Genomic DNA, 24,318 nt, shown 5'->3' on the forward strand with positions numbered 1-24,318 from the left:
GCTTCTGTTTCTATAGCTACAACGCCGACGTAGGTTCTTGCGGCTTCTTTAGATGCTGTTAAAAATCTCCAAAATCTTTCGGCTTTCGGTAACAGCCATCTTGGGTATCATCAGCTATCATCTGTATTTTTCTTACAATTTACGTGACGCGATCGATATGTGTCATTTTAAACAAACAGCGCTTCAATTTATATTCTAGTGTATTGGTATTGGTAACTGTAACAATACACTGTATGATTTTCTTCAATCTTCGGGGGTCCTTGAAGCCACATTTACGTACAAGTACTGTTCCTCCTTCCGTAAATCACGTGAGACTAGGAACTTTAACCTTTTAAGCATTTTTAAGCCCTTATGTAAAGACTTTTTACCAAAATTTGACGAATTGTCTCCCGAGAAACATTTAAACTCTAAGATTGATTCATTTGCATAAGAGACTATTTCCCGCTTATCACTATCAGAGAGCTTCGATTTACGTGTAGAAACGTCGGTTAATCGCTCGATTAATTCAAATAATAGAATATCTGCAATTATAATCGAGTAAATTGGTATCGAATAATGAAAAATCAAAATATGAATACATCGAATAATTATCACAGTAATCGCGATTAATAGAAAAAGGAACCATTTTCAAGGCATTTTTAGGTCAAGAGTTAGGATATGGATTTTTTTTATCCAACAGCGACCATCTAACATCGGCAGCCCGATAGACAACGTGATACAAAAATCATGAAATGGTAAATTTATCAATATACTGAAATATCATTTTATTCAAAAACCATGATTCTACTCCATGTTTATTTTACAATTATATTTAACGCAACTTTTAAAATTATAATATCATAATCTTTTTTACTATGCAATGTCTGTTCATAATTATTAGAAGAAAAAAAATATTCCCTCGATTAATCGAATACTGAAAGACAATTATTTGAATGAATCGAATATTTAAAAATGATCTGACGAATCATCGATAATCGAATAAACGAAAAATTTAGACATCTCTATTTACGTGCAACTCTCTTCTTCTTACCGTATCTTGAGACGTATCTTACGTTATGCCATAGTTTTTCTTTCATATAAGGTTGACCATTTCTGGCGCTTAATTGTCGATAATGTAGATCTCCAAACTACGGTGATAGGAAGGAATACGTAACAAAAACTATTTTCAAGTTATTCGTTGATTACAGCTGAGGTCAGAAATTAATGGCGTTGTTGCTTTTAGTTACCGTTTTAACACATATTCTGAACAGACTCAAATTTTGAACATTTCATTGTAAAAACCAGATTTATTGAACAACAATGCTATAAATAATTTAATAATGAAAACCCCGATATTCTTTAGGGTATACCCTTCCGTATAACAACATTTGTAGTTATCAAAATAACCTTGCTGTTCGGTAAATTTAGTTTTTAGAATGAAATTTCGGAATTTGAGTCGTAACGGAATGCCATTCATCACAGCGATTTCAAAATCACGTCACGAGGGATCATTTCAATGATATCCTGTTAATAAGATGTAATACAATCATTGATATTGTTTGGAGAGTATGTATCAATATTTAGTCAAAACAACATAAAAACACACTACATTATCAGAAAATGGAAATAGCGATCGAAAAAGTGTAACTGTTGCAGCTTTTGATTGAATGTGAAATTCGTAACGCCTAACCAGCTTTTCACGAGTGAATTGGAGATATTCTATTTGTTTCAAACTTCATCACATGTTGATGTATTGTTGTGTATCTCATTTACACTTCAGAATAGATAGTGTGTACACGTGTTCGGTACCGTTTTTTTAATAATGAATTCGATTGAATTCTATGCAATTTCCAAAGAGTTGTAGAATTTCCATTTCCAACAAATTTGTTGTTACATTTACCCGCCTATTGGTTGGTTTCGAGTAACGCAAATTCATTGTCGGCATCAATATCATCATCCCGGACCGCCACGATGAATAGGAAGAGACTTTTATGTTTTTTCGTCCTTTTTGGCAGTGAAATCGAGAAATATAGATTACACCGTTATTTGCGAGACACGGTTTGTCATCAATTTGGCAATCAAATATCCGAAATATATACACAAAAGCGGATGACGAATTGTTTGACAGCAATCACGGAGTGGTTGCCCATTGTACGACCCCTCCTCCGGGTTCGATCACAAAGCGGGATGTGAACACAAGAGCCTTACAAACAATCCTGTTTGTTTGTGCCGTAATCGATACATGTTTTGGAGCGTCCGAAATGGTAATTGTGATTGCACTGACTTAATCTGAGCTCTGTTAGAAAAGGAGTACAAAGACTATTGAAATGATACAAATTCACATCAGAAATGGGTATGGATTATTTTTGTGGGACTTGCGAGGATTTAACCGTGTGCGTACGAACGCATCACACTCCGTAGCGTCCAAAGTGTGGCGAAGACTCACCGGGATTATCAAATCCTGAAAGAGGGCAATGGGCAATCGTTAAACGAAAAACAAAACCCTACAACCTCCTCCTCTTGGGCCAGGACAAGGGATAATAAAACGGTAAGCAAAACAAATCTCAGCGGCCATGCCGTTCGGTTCGATGCGGGGGTAGCCAAAACACACACGTGCGCCACCGCAGCATAAAAAGTGTTTTTATTGATTTTCGGTGCTGCACTTACGTGTGGATGGCTCTGTGTGTACGGTTGTTACGTGAGTTCTGTGGCAAACCGATATCTAATGAGAGGGAGGGATGGACTCCACCTCCCGAAAGGGGATTTTCGTTGGAGAGAATTTTCCAAAGTATATGCTTTCCACGCCGACGTCCATAATTTAGTGGGGCGAAAAACAAGCCACTTTCAATAAAATTGTATGATGAAGTTTCTACGCTACGTGCAAAGAAGCAAAGAAGCTTCCAAGTTTCGGAGCGAGCTTGGCTTCTCCGGGGCCGGCATGTAGTTTCGCAATAAAAATGCATGCATAATATGGGCCACAACAGAACAGAGCGTTAAGTTATCGGTCTGGATTCTGCGGAGGAACACCGGAGAAAAACACACTTTGCAGAGTTTATTCATTGTTGATTCCCTATCTGAATGACGCTGCAGACGATTGGATTCTGCATTTTGTGATGTTATCTGAGAATGCGATAAGATTTATCATCAGAAATGATTGAAGATCAGATGTACAATGACGATTTCAAGTTCCGACCCATAATTTGGGTCCTTAAGTCGAAAGTCTAATCTCTATCAGATTAAAAGGCATGAAATCAGTTTCAAAATGAGGAAATTTGTAAGAAAATTCTTGCATCCTGTTATTTGATTACTTAGAATACGTATTCCAAACACTTATTTAACCATTTGTCTATACATCTTCAGTTATTTTCACTGAAACTCTTCATTATACTATAAAATCATTCTCATACACAATCCTCATTTAACTCATATAAAATATAAAATAAAATATACTTCATTCGAAAAAATAATTTTCATTCATGATTTTCATAATAGAAGTATGTTCATTCCACATGAGAAATCTATCATTTTCGTCTTCTTATTGAAAGACGAGGAAGACGAGAATTATAGGAATCCAGAATATTTCCCTTAACCGAGTTAATCATATTTTGCATATTCTATTAAATCTGTATAAATAAAAATGTAAGGCCAAATGTGTTGCTAAGCGCGAAACCCGAAGAATGAATCGTCCGATTTGAGTCATCTTTATTTTGATGTATTCGTCTCTGACCGTAAATTAATGTTATGGCGAGAAAAATCGTTAAATTTTCGGAAAACTCTGAAAGAAGGTCGGAAAATTCGGAAAATTGATTACCCTTATAGTCGGTGTTCTGCTAAAACGAGCCAAGCGCCCAAAACATTATGTTGAGATATTTCAATTTAAAGTTTGGGCTCCCACTAATTGACTGTGTCTGATCAAATCTATCATTTTATCGCTTACGTGTTGTATTACAAACAGAATGTCAACCATAATATTCCTTTTCATGCTTAAGCACACATTTTGGTCAATTTCTGATTCCGAACCTTTATGAAAATGAAAAAAAAAAACAAATTTCGTTGCCGTTAGACACGCAAAGCTTCGTTCTCTTTGCAGCCAGAGTGAACCAAGTACACACTATCTATTAACATAACATCATTAGACTACCCATTAGTATTTCGTAACGGCTCTGGACTAATTTAATGAATGGTATATATATTGGCTCACTTTTGCTGTTTTTGACAAAATAATATCTCAATAAATTAAAATAAATTGATTTAAGAAAACATTACATTTGGTTCGTTGTGGTTGAACACAATTTTGAAAAATGCCATCCTTTTAACACGCTTCTACACTTCATGGCAGCCCTTTGGCTGTCTTACTTACCAGATCCCGTCGACATCTGATTCCAGGAGCTGTCCGAAACAGAAAAATCTGTTGAACATTCGGATCTGCTTTCTTGGAGAAAACGATCACTACCATCCGATGCCATATTGTGGGATCATGGTTCGCTTTGGTTAAATGCAATTTCGTCTTTTTTTTACAGTCCGCTACACAGATTTGTTTGGATTGTTTTGGAGCTGTTGTCAATTGTCCGAATGACATGGTCATTATGCAGTTGATAGATTATAGTTTTCTGCATTCAGTGGCGTAAGTAATTCAATTTTGAAAAAAGAAATGGCGCTTAGTTCGTTTTGACAGAATCCCGACCATATGTTTTGAAATTACACCATGATAAGCATTGTCGGTCCATTCGATGTTTGCGCTAACGAAATTGTTCTTTGTTTGATGGTGGAAATGGATTTTCAAGCGGAATAACGCATTCCTATCTATATAAATAAAAATAGAAGGTCGAATGTACTGGTAATCGCAAAATCCGAAGAAGGAAAGGTCCCTTTTGAGCCGTCTTTATTTTGTTATATTTGTTGTATTCTGCCCATAGAACAATGTTATGATGAGAAAAAGTTTAAAAATTTGTTCTCAAGAATTCATATCAAAACAATAATTTTAGGCGGGACGAAGTTCGCCGGGTCATCTAGTCTTATTATAAAAATATAAAATCAAACATAGAAAACATAGAATACTAATTGGATTCGGAAAATTTTATTTTAAATTAGAATTTTCACACGTTTTTTCTTCTCGAAACCCATCATAATGCTCGCTTCACAAATACAACCTGTTTCTTTCAGTTTCAGTGATGCCAGTATTTTTAGTTTGCAAAAATATATGCAAATCATGTTATCTGCAAGCAAATATTCTTATTCCTTGAATAAAACTATATATAATTTATGGATTATATTCACCTCATACCATGAATAAACGCGTGATTTTTTTTTCGTCTGTAATTTTCCCATATCTTCTCATTCTCCGAATTTTTGCACAGAGCGAGATACAGTATCGTCCCGATTATATCACGCCAAAAAAAAATTTTCGCGGGATATAATGGAAACATGATATATTTGAAATAGATTTTTTTTTAAATGGAAATTCACCAATATTTATGAATTAAACATTATTTTACGTGCAACATGCAAACTTTATATAAAAAAAAATGTATTTCAATATTTATCAAGTTGACATGCAAAACATATGTAATCATCAGTACACTGAGCGAAATAATTAGTATTTATCTAGGTCACGCGATAGAATCAAATTGGTTGTCAGAAAGAATCCAATGGAAATGTCAAACGAGATCCACTAATCGCCAGGGGAAAAAAGTGTTACTTTTCTTATAATATTCCACAACATAAAGAAAGTATAGTCATTAGAGGCAAACATAATTGAATTAAATAAAATGAATGAACTAAAATAAAAACCAGCGTTTGAAGTCATGAAATCACAACTGATATTTTGGTAGATACTGAAATTTAAATATTATTGCCTTCTAAACTTCTCTAAACTTCTCAACATACAAAATGTAATCGATTAGTTTGAGAAGCAGAAAATCGGAATCTGGTGCAAATGAACTGTGTGGCGATGGTCCGAGACTATTCGGATCTGAGCACTTGTTCATGCAGGCACAATTTGCAGATGGGTTAACTTCCACACTCGAAGCATTTTACTACTGAATGATTGGCGAGTTGGTAATGTATATCTGCGCTGATATTTTGCTATCGGTGCCATCTACAGTGTTGGGTTAGCACAAAAATTGAAAGAATTTCGTTGGCACAATATTTGTGCAATAGAAGAAGTGGTGGGCCAGCTGAAGACTTATTGAAGAACCCAGCAAACATTAAATCGTAGAACCAGCATATATACATCATCATTTAAACAATATTTTTGGTGGTATACGATGCATTAAGTAAACTTAAATGTATCATATCTGAAGACTGTGGTGAGAAAAGAGCGCATTGACCATTGTTATTGTTGCCATAGGGCAATACGGAGGTAAGTGTTTTGATGTAATTGTAATCCGAGAATTTTCGCTGGGAAAATGTAGCCGATATTCGGCTTACGAATCATGGTTCTGCTTGACCAAGTTTTCTTCGTAGACTGAATCAATCATTAGCACTGTAGAGAACGACTAGATTGGTTGCATTTTATCTAACAGTTCGTTATATTTACTGATCATTTTTCTCAGTGTAGATGTCAGAAAGTTGTGACATATCTTCTCTTCTTCGAGCTCAGGTACCACTATTTGATTCTCAGGATCAGGATTCGTAAACAAGGTGGATAGAGGAATTTATTCTCCGTCAACTAAATATTTGTATTGGATCACACCTATTTGCTTCCAAGATTTCGTGATTGTAGTAGTATTCGGCGGCAGAAGAAACTTTTATTAGTCCATCGTCAGAGGAAATTTTTATCTCAACAATGGTGCGCAGTACAGTTGTCTGTTAGTAAAATGGCCTTTTCGGATCAGAAAAAGACGAACTTCCGGAACCATCTGATTTGGAGCCATCCACTAAATAGTTGTCGGTTCATCCAGGCATTAGCGGATCCTCGATGGTACAAGGAAGAGACGTTTCTTTGAAACATCGAGGGTTCTTCGATCTTCCAATTATTGGAAATTTATGAGTCCTAGAAACATTGGAACACGGCATGAAAGTTATCCGGTTTTTGTCAGTTTTGATCCATGCGACGTTTTTTTTTCTCCAAATGAGGTTATGTTTGTCTGGTAGTCATTTTGAAAAATAAGGCAGGCCTGGTCAACGGTCAAATCGTGGGTTTTCAGATAATTGAAAAAAATATCTTTGAAATTATCCATCGCCCGGAAACCGGCCGACAATTTTTCGCCACACATTTTTAGCTTCCGAATCTTGCCGAATCTTTTTTTGAAATTAGAAGCAACAAGTGTCACTTAACTTGAACGGCGCAGGTACTCCTAACGAACTTTTCAGCCTGTACTTTAGCTGAAATGCTTTTCAAAGGCCATCTTGATGAGGGAGATCTCGAGATTTTCACGCAGGATGTTGTAGTACGACTCTGTTGTCATGTTTCTGTCAATCTTCACCGAGCTATCCACCTCATCCCTTGGAAAGCGCCCTCCATTGTCACGTTGTCTGCTCGAGTTTGGATTCGTCTGTCCACAGCCCCATTTTCCAGTACTCCAGCGGCTTATCAGCGTTCTCCTCGGTGAATTTGAGCCTTGTGGTCTTGTTTGCCTTGCTAATGAAATACTGTTTTAAAGTAATTCTGGTCCGATGCAAAACCGAGAGCTGAAGCTTTTCCTGGAACCGTCGGATGGTTACTTTCGGATTTTTCTTCACTTCCCGAATGATCTTGTCTGTTCTGGCATCTGTTTTGGGTTTCCCGTCCTTTGCCTGGACGATCCACTACCGATCGGAACGTCTTCAGCTTCTTAAGATTTTTTGCGTACTTTTTACAACCGCTCGGCGCGTTTCGCGATTTGCGATCAGTTCGATCAGTTTTTTGGGTGCACAAAATAATCGTTCTTGAAATATCTGCGTTCTCCATTTATCTCGACTTCCCCAAGTGCGAGCATATGCAAAAATGTTCCAGAGTCGAGCCAGTTGCTTCCAAACGTCAAAACACTCAAAACATAAACAATTGAAGGATCTCACGATCTAAACTTATCGAAAGTATATCGATTGTCACGGTGGGCACTTTATTTTGACACTGGTTTTTTGAAAAATATATATGATTCTAAGAATGGTTACGATGTGTTTACTTTTTATTTGAACTAGAAAAATGAAAAAAAATGAGTGGGCACATTCATTGTAAAAATACAAGATTTATCTCGAAAAGTTTTCAGGGATAAGAACACTCTACTGGGGCAATAAAAAACTTATCGAAGACATTAGCTGATTGAATATTTACATATTTATAAAGGAGACATGATCTACAGGTTTCGTACACACATTCTGAAAAACAAAACGCATTTTATGAGAAAAGAAAATCCCAATGACGATCCGGTTGTTGGTATTGGGTTTTCACTTCGTTGAATGCTCAACCGATTGTAAAAACGACTACGATACAGTCCAAACTTCGGGTGCAAAATTTAGAATAGTAAACGTGAGATACTACTTTAAGATTATGGGAGGGAAGCGATGTAGGCTGTTATTTCTTGGTTCCTATCTTTTGAACCCTGATCGTGCTCACTTTCGAAGTACTGAGTTGAGCCTTCTATTCAAAAGAGTGAATGCAAACAGATTGAAAAATCCACTTCCAGCCATTGCTTGCTAGTGTCAGACAAAAATCTAACAGACTTCCTCAAATTTTACGATGATTTATAAAGAACCGACCAACGTTTGAAACTGCAAAGCACTCAATTCGAGAAGATGGGAAAATTATATATCATAGATCGTAAAACATCCTCCACCGCACACCGAGACGGAGAAAGCAAGAAGGAGAGCGACGGCGAGGGAAAAAAAAGAAAAAGAGCATATGCCAGCACCTCGAACACAATCAATTTCAATCCATCATAATTTATTACCCTCGTGGGACAAGCCAAGCACCGCCATATGAAGTGCTTTTGGGAAGACCTTCGCTTATTCCAGTGAATCGATTTATGCAACTTCTCATCATCTTGCCATTTTTTCCCTATCTTTTTCTTCGCATCCTCAGTGCTTGGCTGATCGGCTCGAGAGAACCATATTACAGAAATAAGATAAATTTAGCCAACCACCTTGTCAAGTCGTGCCAGAACATTGGCGGCGGCTGGATGCACACAACCCCGCCGTGTTGGGGCGAAACAAATTGATCCTTGGAGTCGGTTGGTGTTCGACAAAGCGATACGGTCGATGCGGGGGCGATGGGTGTGGACTCCCCGAACTAATCTAGCGTCAGCTCGGGCCAGTAGCAACGAGTCCGTGGGATCAATACACGGAGATGGGTACAACAAGGCGAGACACAATGAATAGAAAGGACCAAAAATATGAGTAGGAAAATTAAACCGAGCAGCAACATAGAGAGAGAGAGAACACTTCGACTCCGGCTCAGCGGACTAGAAACGGGAAACAGATTCCCGAGCGCACCATCGCATCCCTCTCAACCCCAGCAGCCCCAGCGAACGGAATGAAGAAGCCGGCAGTAAATATATTTCCATTTTGGGAATTTCCATATCGGAACACAGTATGCAAATTAGGCGAATGAATTGCATGGCGCTGATGGAGCGAGCGCATGGATATCTTCCTGCTAGCGTGCGGTCGGTCGGTTGGTCGGTTGCTTCGTTAGAAACATTCCTTGGAAGCGGTACTGAGTGGGGATGGGAGGCGGAAGTTACAGGGGTAGTGAAGGGTTAGCCAAACAAGTAACATAGACTTTGGGAAACCTACCAGGAAGTGAGACCGAATTAGACTTCTGAAAGGGTGAACTTGCGAGAATGGAGTGTAAGAACTGTAAGAAGTTGCTTAAAGCGTAAAATACCATTTCTGTAATTAAAATTACTTAATTTACTGATTTGTGGAAATACGATTACTACATAAAATGAAACGTATATGGTCTCGTATGAAGATATAAATAAAATTTCTAGTAACTCGAGAGAGGATCGATCGTTTTTGGGCTCGGTTCTGCATGCTGATTTATTATTCTTCGAAATATATTTACTTTTCATCGAATAATAGTCGTTTTGTCAGAGAAAAAATCAAAACAATGAAAATCAGGAAATTTGTAATCAGTGCATAGGATTTTATTCTAGAATCAGATAACAGAATATTTAATCTATTTGTATTATTTGAACCCCTTACCATTTCTACGGAATCCAGTTTTAAGTTTAGATGCCGAATTCGGATTCCGGATTCCAATTTCTCATATCACATTTCAAATTTATCTGCAGAATTCAAATTCTTGTTCTGCTTCCGGATGGAAGAAAGCTTGGTTCTCGGATTCGGTATTTCGTACTCGAATTCAAAATTTCAAATTTTGATTCAGACTTCGTATACCCAAACTTCAGACTTTGTTCGCACGGCTATATCCAGATATTCAGTTCACTGAATGAGGCACCAAATTTTGTTTTTCAGATTCCTGATTTCGGTTCCTAGAATACAAATCCAGAATCCAAATCTACACAATTTAGTCATCAATCATCGAAATATCAGTAAGAATCTTCAAAAACAGAGTTCAACCTGCTAGAAGAAGTATATTTTTGAACTAAAATAGAGTATTTTTTTCGTAAATTTCTACCTAAATATTTAACAAATTGTTACACACAAACGGGCGAACTTTTTTTTTGTCGTGTAATCAGAGCACGCTTTGTTTACATGTCAAAAATCGAAATATAAGTCATTTAGTCACGGTCATAAAGTTGTTTTCGAAATGTCGCGGATTGATTTGGAAACATAAAAGAAAATTCTGCACAATTGGTGCACCGAAAAGGGTGTTACCTACCATGAAATAGCATAAAAATCAAAGTTTGTCCAGAAAGTGTTAAACGAATAAACGCAAACTACGGTAATGAGTGTTCTTTCGAGGATCTCAGCAGAAGTGGACGAAAATCCGGACCAAGTAATCGCAATATGGACCGAAAGGTTGTAAATTATATTCAGAAGTCCTGTTATTCTGAATATAATTTGCAGCTAGATCGCAGTAAAACACGAGCTCTAAAGCTATATGTGCGTATTTTGAACAATCCCAACCAGTGCATTCTAATGGATAACGAAAAGTCCGAAGTAAGAAAGCAGACAAAACAACACGAAGTCGTACTTCGGTCGTTTTGAGTTTTTGTTTCTTTCAGGTATTGTATAGGTATTTCAGGGTGATTCAACGAGTGATAATAATAATCTGTTTTTAGAACGAAGTGTTGATATCTGGATTGTTTTTTAATAGTTAGTTTCAAATTCTTATCGTGCAATGTAATATGTCCAATGTGCAAACGCGGCAGTCAAACGTCAAATGTAACATTTTTCGCTCCGAGGCTTCAACTTTAAGTTTAAATCACGTAACAACAGTTACAATTGGTTTTTCAAAGTTATTATTGACTGTTATTTGCGAGAGAAGTGATAAAGATCGACATCTTTCAAGGCAATTCGCGGAATAATGTTCGGGTTCTTCTTTTTTTCGAGTTGGCGAAAATGTTACATTGGACCTTTCCAAAAGTTACGCGAGAATTCATTTTCAAACCCTCGGTTTCCACATTGAAGCATGCTTTCGGTGAATTCACTGTCATATACACTGAGAGGGATATTTAGTAAATATTACCAAATTTTCGGTAAATATTACCAATTCGCTTAGTCGTTTTCTACCGTACTAATTATTGGTATATCTTACGAAAACAAATTTGTAGGCAAACATATCAAGCAGAACTACGGTTTGTAAGTTCAGTGTTGACCCAACATCGATTCAACAAAAGCGATTCGTCGGTTCAATATTGGCAAATTTGGTGACCCACCATTGGTTCAATGTCAGTAAAAATTTGGTTTCTTATTTGTAAGGGATAATTATCAGGGATCGTAAATATCTCTGATGATATCATTGATGATAAGTTTTCATTGGAATTTCTGTGTTGAATTACACATTATAATACAAATAGTCATAATCATAGTTTCATTCAAAGTTAAATTTGCCCGAGATTTATTTTGATAGTACAGTTGTGACAAATGTTTAGCTCAGTATTCCAAAATTGCACTATGCGTTTTAATCCAGTCGCCCAATTCATCCATATGTTATGTTTACTTGTACAGAATAAGAGAAATATAAATATTGTAATGATACACGATATATATGTATGTATAATAGAATAATTATATGAATTTGAATTGACGTGTATGTGATGAAAATGCAATTCTAAACGATAAATGTTTAAGCATTATACAAATTTACAATTACCTGAGATTTATTCAGGGTTGAATAAGTGTTTTCAGTATTCGTTATTCTCATAGTTTACTGGTGCTCGCTTCGTCCGTATTTTACCCACTCCTGTGAAGATTAAATAGTATGGTAATTAAAAGAGATGAATTTATCACTTATTACAAACTTTTTAAATTACCTAATTTTTCCCATCAGACAATCCGTTTTCAACAACAACAGTTTTAAATACGCTGTTATCATATCAATTTCCAAAAAAAACCTCGGTTTGTACCTGGACTTTTTTCCAGTCAGATTCAAAATCTTGAATGTATTCATTGTACCGATTCACTGTTTTCGCATCTTTATCTACGCTGATACCATAATTAGAAAACATTGAGAATTGTTTGCCTATTACCTCCAACGTCATAACGAACCGAACGTGTCTTCTTGTAAGATGGAAAACAAGAGCAAAAGTGCAGGAGACCTTCGTAGCGCGTGTTTCTTTACTTCCATATCCATTACCAAGTCTTCGGTCATAGAGATCGAGACTGTTCTGTGGAATCTTCATCATTCACGCAATGGTCGTCTGGGACAGTTCCTTGTTTTCTGCCATGTTTAGATGAAAGTGTGTGTCTATTTATAATAATTGTAATGGCCATCGAGTTCGAAATGATCCTTGACCTTGATGGGCTTCCTCTTATCGTTAAATTTTTGAGATTTTTGATTATTGTATGGAATTTCCTTTATTTTTGGGCTTGTCTATGCTTTCAGAACATCCAAAGCCGATGAGTCACCTTCACGTCCTCTGTTCATCGGTTGGCTAGGCGAACTTTCCACTAAAACTAAACTGAACGGTTAACCATGATATGCTCTCCTTTCAGAGGCAAATACTTCCTCTATTTGCATACCCACGAATTCTAAGAAATACATGAATCATAAATGTTTCTCAGCAAAGGATGCAAGCTACGTTGCTGAAATTCGTCCTTTTGGGCTATGTCAATTACATTATTGACTTGTCCTTGCGCAAGTCTTCCCATTTTAGGAATATTTTACATGAGAGGCCGACTGCTGGAATACTAATCGAATCGGTGAGATGCAGTTGATTCAATTAGAATAAAATACTCACTTCCGAATTGAAGTTTAATTATATTTGGTAGGGTAATAAACTAAACGAGAAACGCAAAAGAGATATTTACAAGTAAATTTAAAACAAGAGCAAAATGCTTACCTCCGGATCGCTCCGTTTTCAAAACAAAAATGGCGATTACAAAGTGCGCACATGACAGTTGCTAGGTATGATGAAAAAACAAGGTTACTAATGGTATGAAGTAAAATGTTCGAAGCTCTAGTAGGGATGTTCATTGCATTTGACATTGATTTTACAAGATTTTGGTAATATATACAAAAAAAATTGTGTATTTTATCAATGTTTTGACTACTAAAGATATGATAACTGCATTTACTAAACTTTTACTCCAGTGTAGGCAAAGCATGTACAAAGCAGGCGATAAGAGAGTATTTTCTAATCTCCCCTCACTCATGTGTTAGCGTCACACTCTCACAGTAATGCATGAAGCGTTCGACGCCAAACCTTCTCTCAAACCAGCTGTTTCTGTGTTTATTTCTGAAAAAACAAAGCTTTGTCGGGTGTCAATTGATCGGTTACTACATCAATTGATAGGGACAAAAGGAAATCTTGAATGATGAAAATGACGAGCGGCTTGAATGAAGGTGCGGTTTTTCAATCGAATGGAAGGGGTACAGTGAGAAAAGATCCGTTTAAATGGGCATCGTCCCATGAGCAGGAATTAGAGATGGAGCAGATGGTAGAGTTTGCGAGCGTAGTGTGCGTGATAGCATGCGTTGCAATAGCTACATCTCGAATCGTGACGTTAATATTTGTGTTAACATTCAATTGTCTTTCACATACATGTAAAACTTTTCAGCTATTTTCAGTAAGATATATATTTTATTTGAATTCCCGCTGAATATGAGTATAATGCGACATTGTGCAGTGGATATTTGTAGAATCATGTCGAAGAAGATGAATAAAAGTGATATTTTTGTGTGTCTCTTTCAAACAAAAAAAAAACATTATTTTTGCGATAACTTGACGATATTTTCAAGGCTCACAGTGTCAGTGTATGTGATTTGAGAATAAAATGTACAATTAAGCAACATTTAATTGAAAATGCTGCTATTTCAAAGAACTAAGAATATAACTTTTCTCTGAACCTTTTTACCCCTTAAATGATGGAAAACAGTCACTCTACAATTATTATCTATTAAAAACAATCAATTACGAGAGATCATGAGCAATTTTGCTCATAACATCATTAAACCGTGAGTTATTTAAACATTGTTTTGTTTCTTCCATATACATTCCATATTGAATGCAAATAATGACGACACCATATATTGTTTATCAATTCAAGTATACTTTGCCTACTGCTTCACCGTACTCACTGTATCTCATTGGGCATCGTCGAATCAGCTCATGAGCCCTCGATATTCGTGTGAAGAGTAGTGTTTTCAAGCATGACTGATGGTAATTGTTCGTTCGAATTGGAATGAATGAATTCTGATTTTTTCTGCACTGATCACGACAGCAGCTGAAATTTCCTCAATGGACCAACTAAATGTACCCTTATCCACAACAAAAGTCGTTTCGGAGCGGATGTGGATGGGACAGCAGTCTCAACCTGACTCGTTAGCTTCACATCTACGGCAAAGAAATGGGTGATCTATGATATAACCGCAAGGTTGATGTAGGACTACCGTTGAATTAGTAATCATTTGTTTGAATAGGTCGCACTCGATGGTCGAATCATCCGGGTAGTCGAATCATAAAACAAAATTGCTCGGTAAACGCAAAATAACTATGATTTGCACTGATTTATTTGTATACTGCAGTATCGTAGCCAGAAATTGTCTGGCGCTCCCTGTGGGAGGGGTAATGTTTTGAAAATCGAAAAAAAAAATTTATCGCCTTGTTACAGCTCATGGACCAAAATATTATGTTATTATGCTGATATCTCGTTGTCGGTTGTAAAAGAACGCATACTTTCGATTCTGCAGAAATTGATTGACCAGGCCAATACCGTACACGACGAGGATGAGGAGTCTGAGGCCCTGATCTACGATGGCATAGTCAACATAGTTTTGCACCCAAAAACATATTTCTACGATGATGAAAATTAATTTTCGACTGCCAAGGGTGCAAATGCTTCATCAGTTTTGAAACTAGGTAGATGAAATTTTTTCCTGTATTATAGTGACTTTCAACACTTTTGGCTGGTTCGTCACTGTTACTTCCATTTTTTGGAAGAATGTCGGGAGCGAGAATTGAACTCATGACCCCTAGCGTGAGAGGTATGGATGTTACCACTACACTAGATCGCCTCCCTATAGGTTGATGAAGATGAAGCATCCGAAAATTGTGTTTCAAATGAAAAAGCCGTATGTGGAAATCGGAAATGTTATTACTAGAGCTGAGGAAAACGGATTTCCATTGGAAAGACAATTCCTGCTGCTAGGATTATTTAAACATATTTTAAAGAGAAAATGTTAATTTTTGATTTTTGCTTTGTTGCATATTATGACTCTAATGTGCCAATGAATGCATGGGAAAAAGTGACATTCGAATTTTCAAAAGATACTTCCTGTAAAATGTTGATTCCCTCGAAAAAATACACTATACAAAATTTCAGCTCAATCGGACTTTATTTACAAGTGTTTGAGACTTGAGTGTAAAGTTTGAGACTTGAGTGTAAATTTTCAGTTTTTTGAGAACCATAAACCCTAGACAAAAAAGAAACAAATTTCACATTTGCAGTAGTATGGTGAAGGGATCATACTTCCAAAAAGGATTGATAAAATTGGATGTGACGTGTACTAATTTTAGAAAATGCTTCTGTTGAGACCTGAAAAAGCCACTGTCACACAGTGCCTCACTTAATTAGTTGTTATGAATATATTTCCATTATAGTCGGACATGTTGTTTGTGTTATCTCTAAGGTTGAAAACCGAATGAATCGAGATTTAATTTCAACTTTATCTATCCGAACATCGAAATCACAAAAAAAAAAACAACAAGAAAAGAATGCAGTAATTAACATGCTCGCCTCAAAACCAATAAATCTCATTTGAATTTGAAGTTAACTCTGGAGTCTGAATATTGATTCGACTTCTCAATTATACCCCTATGGTGTTTCATCACCCGGCACCGATTGAACCCTCCGACCGGATCGAATTCAATTGACGGCAGCACTGGCAGCGTCAACCACAGCCCAGGAGTGACCAGAGTTGGCACTCGTATACCACAATACTACCAGCTGGAATTCGGAAGGCAGCATCATTACGGGCTAAAGCTGCAAGAATCTCCATTGTTTTTTGCGGTATCCTGGTCCCCAGGGGGAACTCTCCCTTCCTGCTTCGCTTTTCTCCAGTGTAGATCTCGGGCATCAAGATGAACGAAAGCGAAGATACTGTTACCATTTCGCATCCCAGTTTTTTGTGTGTTTGCAGTTCTCGAGAGGGGGCTCCAGCACCAGCACCAGAACCACATTTGTTTGTTACTAGCACCATTACTGGTGCTATCAGTTTGCTTGTGGTCCTTCGGTGGTGATACCGGTGGAACCACTCTCAGTTCATACACTCACTCACTCACTCACTCACATACTGTTTCCTTCTTTATTTCGCCAGCCAAGAATAGTACCCAGAAGTGCCAAAAGCAACAAAAGGGCACTCCCAGTGCTGCACTAGGAGAGTGCAGGAGTAAAGTGTCTCCTGGAGCACATCTTGAAGGAGTGTGTGCTTTTGTTTACAGTTTGCTCGAGGCTGAACGGCACGATGGCATTGAACTAACCATTGAACTGTTTCCGACGCACTCTGCACCACTGAACACCAAAGAGTTAGAGCTCGACTAAGCCGGTGGGCAATACTTGAAGGGGTGGTTTCGATTAAAGGCTCTCGGAAGACTCTACACACTCACCCCTGCTGTGATAGATTTCCATTTGTTTGGGGTTTATCTTTCTTTTCAGAGTTTTTCCCCATTCTTGAATTCTCGAAAACTAACACAAATTTTTGCTCATAAAACTTACTTTCCAAAGCGGCACAATGCCGTGATCCACCCAGAAGGGACGACCAAAAGCACACCACTGTACGTGTGTGTGTATGCGCTCCATTATTCAGCCTTCATGTTTCTATTTGGCACTTCCGGTTCTCGGTCGGACTCCGCCGGTGAATTATGAATGCCGAATATTTCAGTTTGTTCCCGGCCTCCAGGCCGGTTTGCCTCCGTACACCTTTTAGTGCGCCGACCCCATATAAAACATACAATCTAACTTAAAGTTTTGTTCAGGTCGGTGGGTACTTTTCGCTCGCTGTTTGGTTTCACAAATTTAACTGCCATACGACGACGCGACTTGGGACCGCTCTCTCTGTCCGTGGGAGTTGGTGGCGGTGGGTTGGGCCTCACAGTAAACACCCGCAAATAATGCATTCCGTACTGAGCGTCTCTTAATTTCAGTGGCAGCGAAAGACCAGAATACTCGCTGCCGAGACGATGACGACGGGGTTCCTGCCGTGTGGTGCTCTCCTATCGGGGTGGAATGTTGGTTGAGACATCAAATGATCCTGGATCGTCGGGTGGAGAGGTGAATGGGAACCGGGTGGAAATGGAGGGGCAAGCAAGGCAACCGAGCGTCGTGTGAAATCCTTCCTGACGGGGGCATTTTCACACCTTGTGTGCTTGTAGAGGACTGTTTTAGTTATGGATATTGAAAGTTATGTAAACTGTGAAATGTGTTGATTACTCGATACAACAATGTCATCATCGAAAGATATAATAACTCTTTGCGGTCGTTTGTCTGCTCTCAGCCACTGAACCTCTTTTATCGTTGTAACATAGAACTATACTGAGAGAGTTGATGTGAGAGAATAGCTTGCTTTCGAGAATCGACCGATCAGAATGCGTAATTTCCATTTGGAGATTTTTCTATTGTTTGATAGTAAGTTCCATATAATATATTATTTTATTCATTGTAATGAGTTGTTACGGACTGCTCAGATCGATCGATGCAAAAGTCTCGTGAAATCATCAGGGAATGAGAATAATTGCAATAATTGTAAGTACATGAGCTGCCGCTTGTGTCGTCAATTCCGATCAGTCAGAACTGGGTATTTCCGTCAGGATAAAGGTTGAGAGTTTTCAATTGTTCGATAGTTAGTTTCGTGATATATATTATTTTCTTGATTGCTAAAATTGATACAGGGTAACTTCGATATAACGTACATTTTACTTTCAAAATTGTACGTTGTATCGAAATGTACGTTATATCGAAGCATAATAAAGAACTCTGAAACGTAGCTCATATTAGTTTATTGTGTTGCTGTTTGAGTAAGGTTGATGAATCAATAGGAAGACGAAGCCAACTTTTCTCATGATGTTTCCCTTCGTTCTGTTGATTGAAGTTTGATTCATTTAGAATCCGGAATCACAAAACAGTAGTATTTCGGGATTGGTTGAAGTTACAACACAAGCTTTAGTATCAAAATACAGATAATCTATTGTTCTTTCAGAAAAAAAAAATTTAAAAAAATGTTTTTTAGACTTTGATCATGTGTACGTTATATCGAGGTAAAATGTACGTTATATCGAGTGACGTTATATCGAGGGTACGCTATAACGAGGGTACGTTATATCGAAGTTTACCTGTATATGATTTTCCTCAAATTAAAAATTCTTATCAATCGATTTGGTACCCATTTTTTTATTCTGACCTATTTCCATTATAAGTGGATAAATGGGTCAAACTGCAGTATTAATTCTAGTCCTCGTGAGCGATTATCTACACTGACACTGTGATCCTTGAAAATATCATCATGGTATCGCTAAAATAACCAAAATTTGTTTGTTTCTATGAAGAAAAATGTGTGAAATCTATAAATCATTTTCATTCGTAATATTTATTTAAAAATGCCACTTGTAAATAAACATTTTCTCTGGAAAAAAAATCTCGAATGAAATTTAACCTTCCCGTATCATTTGATACGTTTTCTATTTAGTTTATAGAAACATGATTAAGTAAGAGTCAAGACTAGGTATCTTTAGCAATCAAATAATATCCAAAAATAATGTTCATTCAAATTTTAACGATTTTATTCTCGCTTCGGTTCTGCTGCTGTGATAGAGAGATTATTGATTCACATAATTGTGCATGTGAACACTGCACCTTCGTTGTCGCGAATTGAACAGTTTAACTAGTGCATTTTTTGCGTCATTAAATCACATCGATTTGTCATTACGAAAGTTATTACAGTTAAAATATCCGAACATTTTCCGAAATTAGATTTTACAGTAATTTGTGAAACATCAATTATTTCCCTACATTCGATTGAATTGGAAACTACAGTGACTCTGGTGAAATTGACGAATTTGATAGCAAATTCGTCTTCGGAGTTGGCAGCACCATCTCGGATAGCGGCGAAACGCTGTGGGTGTAAATAGATTGATCATTTAAGCAACTTTCATACTTGAAATATTCAATTAGACTATCTTTTGGAAAGGGCCAATTTTTTTTCTTGATTTTTTATAACCATTTATGAAAAAACTTTTCTTTTAAATTAAAATTCATTTTTCTCAAAAAACTATGTTTTTTGAATTCTCAAAAAAAAATCAACAAGTCTCAACATCGTCATACATCATACATCGGAAGATGGGCACTTTTACAGGGAAGAAGTTTTTCTAACAAGAACTTTTCATGTTTTCTTTAACCTTTCGCGGTCGTATTGAATTTGAACATGGTTATCGTACTGGTCGTAATTATTTTTACTTGAAAAACCAGTGATGTCTGACTTTGTGAGATTATATGCAGTATATTCATAACTTGTGAGATTATGAAAGTTGAACATGATTATTTTTTTTTTTGTAAACTGTAAGTGTAAAAAAAAACTTTGTAAATGAGTATTTACTAAACATGTATTTTCAATGTTTTACTTTCATATAAAGATTATGTGTAAACATTTTTCCTCGTGTGATATCTTTCGAAACAGTCTCTAAAATGCAGCCCTGGTTCTCACATAAAGGGTGTGTCACATCAAATTTCATCACGGAAAAAACGCTGTAGAAATTCGCCCAGTAGACCGATCCTTTTGAAAATTTTAGACAGTAAAATATAAACTATTAAACAACTTTTGGCATTTTCTTTTTATTCATACTTCGAGCCCAAGCCCGTATGCTCGCACCTTCCTCTTTACCCCGTCCATAAGGTTCTGTACAACGTCAGGTTGTAGTTTTTTTTGAACAGAAATCCATTTTCTCTTGAAGTCTGCCTCCGATTTGACAATATTTGGGTTCTTCCGGAGGGCCTGCTTCATAATCGCCCAAAATTTCTCTATTGGGCGAAGCTCCGGCGCGTTGGGCGGGTTCATTTCCTTTGGCACGAAGGTGACCCCGTTGGCTTCGTACCACTCCAACACGTCCTTTGAATAGTGGCACGAAGCGAGATCCGGCCAGAAGATGGTCGGGCCCTCGTGCTGCTTCAATAGTGGTAGTAAGCGCTTCTGTAGGCACTCCTTAAGGTAAACCTGCCCGACACTCCACCCCCCCCCCCTCTCTCTAGAGGGGGACTGTCATACAAATGAAACACAAATTTCTGCATTACTCGAGAATTAATCAAGCAAACGAAAAATTAGGTATATCGAGGTTTTAGAGCGCAATAAATGTTTTCAAGGTGGTTAGACACTCCATCCTCCTCTCTAAGGGGGAGCTGCCATACAAATGAAAGACAAATTTCTGCATATCTCGAAAACTAATCAAGAAAATGCCAAGTTTTGCATGCGAAGGTTTTAGGGGACACAAAACGTTTCTATGGTGAATAGACCCTCCTCCTGTCTCTCTGAGGGGAGAGGGGGCTGCCATACAAATGAAAGACAAATTTCTGCATTACTCGAGAATTAATCAAGAAATCGAAGATAAATTAGGTATATGAAGGTTTTAGGGCACAATAATTGTTTTCACGGTGGTTAGACACTCCACCCCCCTCTTTACCATACAAATGAAACACAAATCTCTGCATAACTCGAAAACTAATCAAGTATTTTTATTTTTAAATTATGAACCTAACAAATTAAAATTATGAACCTAACAAATGTTTGTTAATTTAAAATACTAAAATGTGTAAGCGAAGAGATTCTAAAAATGCATGAATTTAGATAAAGCTTAGTGAATACAAACTTATCTTGTGTTAAATCTCATTTTATATCAAAATACAAATTTTATAAGTAGGAATTTGATCGGTCATTGTAGAAATAGGGATACAAGAGATCTAGTAAGGTTTAGCTCTAAGGCCAACGTATATTTCAAACAGCATACGTTTTTTTCCTTTAATATTTTTCCTAATTTTCCTCGCCTTATCATTCTGATTTGAACGGTGACAAACACAACGACGATGCCAACAGATCTGTACCATTGTGATGATGATTTATACGAGTACATACGGGATTTATATGTAAGATTATACTTGCTGTCTATATAACTGAAGTTGTTGCTTGGCGTTTTGCTTGAGGTTTTCAGTGAACAACATTGTGTTTTACTATGTAATTCGACCAAGTCTGGCGGCAGTAAAGTTTGCGACGAACAGTTATGAAGACGGTTATTTCCATTGAAACGAACTTGTGCAATAAATTTTAATAGCACCATCATCATCACCACCTCGGAAGATAAATTTCCACTCGAAATTGATGTTTTTTTCCCGACTTCACATCCAAACCTCATTGCTTAGCCACAACTGACCAGATAGTTTGAATTTGTATTTTTTTTTTAATGTTTGGAACTGACCACCCCGTATCATCCATCAATCACGCTTCGTATGTGCAGAAGAAAACAACTTCTCTCCTTCGAAATGTCCCCCCGCAAAAAAACATACATGCGAGACAGCAGGAGACGACATAGCATCAACAAACAGCAAGATCCAAAATAAACAATTCCCTGCAATGCTATTTTCGTGACTTTCATACACAATCGTTGTTTCTGTTCGGTGCTATTTCCCAGCGGAGAAAATTCTCGAATAACAGCCCGACTCCTTGCACGGCCTCCCCCTCGTCCTGGGAAACAACAAAGCCTCTCATGTGCCAAACGTTCAGTGATTTTGACCGGTTAAACTGTCCATAAATAAGCTGCCAATCTCATTTGGAAAATAGCACTATCACGAATGGAACCATTCTCATGTGCGCTCGGAGCACCAAGCAGCTCCCGAAGTAGCACAATTTTAGGTCCCCTCGGAAAAGGCTCAGGCTCCGGCCGACAGCATTCCGATCTCATAAATTATGAACGTTTCAATTCGCTGCTCAATCCAATTGCTGCTACTGTTGGCTGGCTGTGTGCCTCCGATACGGTCTTTCTCTCTGGGGCTCTCATACCGGACGCCCACCGGCACGGGACAGAATCTTCCCTCCCGGCCTCGATCCTTCCGTTCTTTCCGCCGAGAATGGAACGGCTAAAACGAGCCAAATGCCACCCGCCATTCGCTTCCCATGTGTCTGTCTGTTTACGGAGAAAATCATAAAACCATTAAAATTCCATAATCAATTCAATCACATTTGGAAGATTAGTGCGCCTCTCGTTCCCCAGCGTCATGTTATCCCGGGTGGTGTACCGGGAGGTTGGTTTTAGTGCTCGCTAAATTGGGCAGCTGATATTTTTATTCGATTTCGACCCGGGTTTAATGAGCACCGTCTGATCGCCATCGAGGTCGGGAACCGAGCATTTGTGAGCTGTCCTGTCCAACGTCATATGGCACAAATCTGTCAAGAATAGTTTCATATAAAAATGGAAAAGAAGAATAAACACACACCATTCATTAAAACTGTGACATCAAGGTACCGATTTGTGCTGATTGCCTGACTTAGTGATGAGCTTCATCGATCGAAGCTAGCAATTACCGATGGCTTCTCTACGAGATATTAGTTCCTTCCCCGTCCCGGACCTTAAACCCAAGTGACTAACCACATCAAATCAAGCAGCAGCAACGAACTTCGGAACCATCGGTTGGGAGAGTCCGTGTATTGATTTTATGTTTTCATTAAAATTTCTGCTCCGCTTCGGCAAAAACCACTGCCGACAAGTTCTTTCAGATGGAAGGCTTCAAGAGGGGCGAGTCACCAGTTAGGGATTCTGCCAATCGTTGATCCGGTCCAACCGGACGCGTTCTTCTGCGACTGCTTCGCTAAAATCAATGTTTGATTTCACCGTATTTCCAATACAGCTAGATGAAGTGGACGTGTCCTGGTGGCGTTTTGGGTGGTTCCATCCGGTGACACAATTATTCTCGAGACAATTTGTGGCTGATAGTAGTTTAGATATTAGCCAACTTTTCACGATACTGCATCATTGTGCATTGAAGAACCGTTGGAAGCATTTGAGAGATTGCATACATTCTGTCAAATAAAGGATCTTCCACGAGTGTCTTGATAGTTTTGTGTTTTCGTGTGAACGAATCCTTAGAACATTTAAATGTTCTGATCTGTCAATGTCAAAACGTTAGTCAAAATCAACATTTTCATCATGGCGAAGTACACGAACGAGCAATGCTTAATAGTTGTTAATAATTACTACCGAAATACGGAGTCGGTGGTTGCAATTCTAAGAACGCTTACTGCAACTATTGGCCGTAATTATCGTTCCAGCCGGCAGACTGCGTAAAATTTAGTGACCAAATTTGAGGCTACATTCACGCTGTTGGATGTTCTTGGGCCAACGAGAAGCCTTCCTGCACGAAGGAACGAAAATATCGCGTCAGCCGTATATCCGAAATGACCCAAATCATCCAATTGCACGGCGTTCTCAAGAATTGGGCATATCCTGAACCTCATTGTGGCGTATTTTGCGAAAATACATCTTCACAAGATCAAATTGACTCAAGAACACACAGCAAACTTTAAATCGTATAACAATCGTATATACAGCTTAACAAGCGCCATATTTCGGGTGGTATATGATGTGCCTAAAATTGCAAAAGAGGAGGCGATATACATAAATGGCAAATGCTTGCGAATAATTTTGGGTTAATATACACATTAATTGTGTACCTAATATGACTATTGTAATACGTATATACGATTTAGTATGGACATAGAAAAAACAAATGATGGAGAATGTTTAGCCTCACAAATCGCCA

The 24,318-nt window shown here is 37.8% G+C and overlaps 1 protein-coding gene and 1 long non-coding RNA gene across 14 annotated transcripts in view; one reads left to right on the forward strand and one right to left on the reverse strand.

The window, feature by feature from the left end:
• Positions 1-13,388, reverse strand: part of LOC129761895 (uncharacterized) — a 96,601-nt gene extending 83,213 nt beyond the window's left edge. For 3 of the 5 annotated variants that reach the window (XR_008740497.1, XR_008740496.1, XR_008740495.1), the window contains exons 1-4: positions 13,368-13,388; positions 13,266-13,305; positions 12,339-13,215; positions 12,179-12,268 (exon numbers count right to left, since the gene is read on the reverse strand). This is a non-coding gene — a long non-coding RNA (uncharacterized LOC129761895). The remainder of the gene's footprint in view (positions 1-12,178; positions 12,269-12,338; positions 13,216-13,265; positions 13,306-13,367) is intronic. The other 2 variants (XR_008740498.1, XR_008740499.1) reach the window with 2 other exon arrangements.
• LOC129761894 (cytoplasmic polyadenylation element-binding protein 2) overlaps positions 1-24,318 on the forward strand; it is a 693,641-nt gene that overhangs the window by 94,021 nt on the left and 575,302 nt on the right. The window lies entirely within an intron of this gene.

The sequence above is a fragment of the Toxorhynchites rutilus genome, chromosome 1, assembly GCF_029784135.1.
Source record: "Toxorhynchites rutilus septentrionalis strain SRP chromosome 1, ASM2978413v1, whole genome shotgun sequence".
Lineage (NCBI taxonomy): Eukaryota > Metazoa > Arthropoda > Insecta > Diptera > Culicidae > Toxorhynchites > Toxorhynchites rutilus.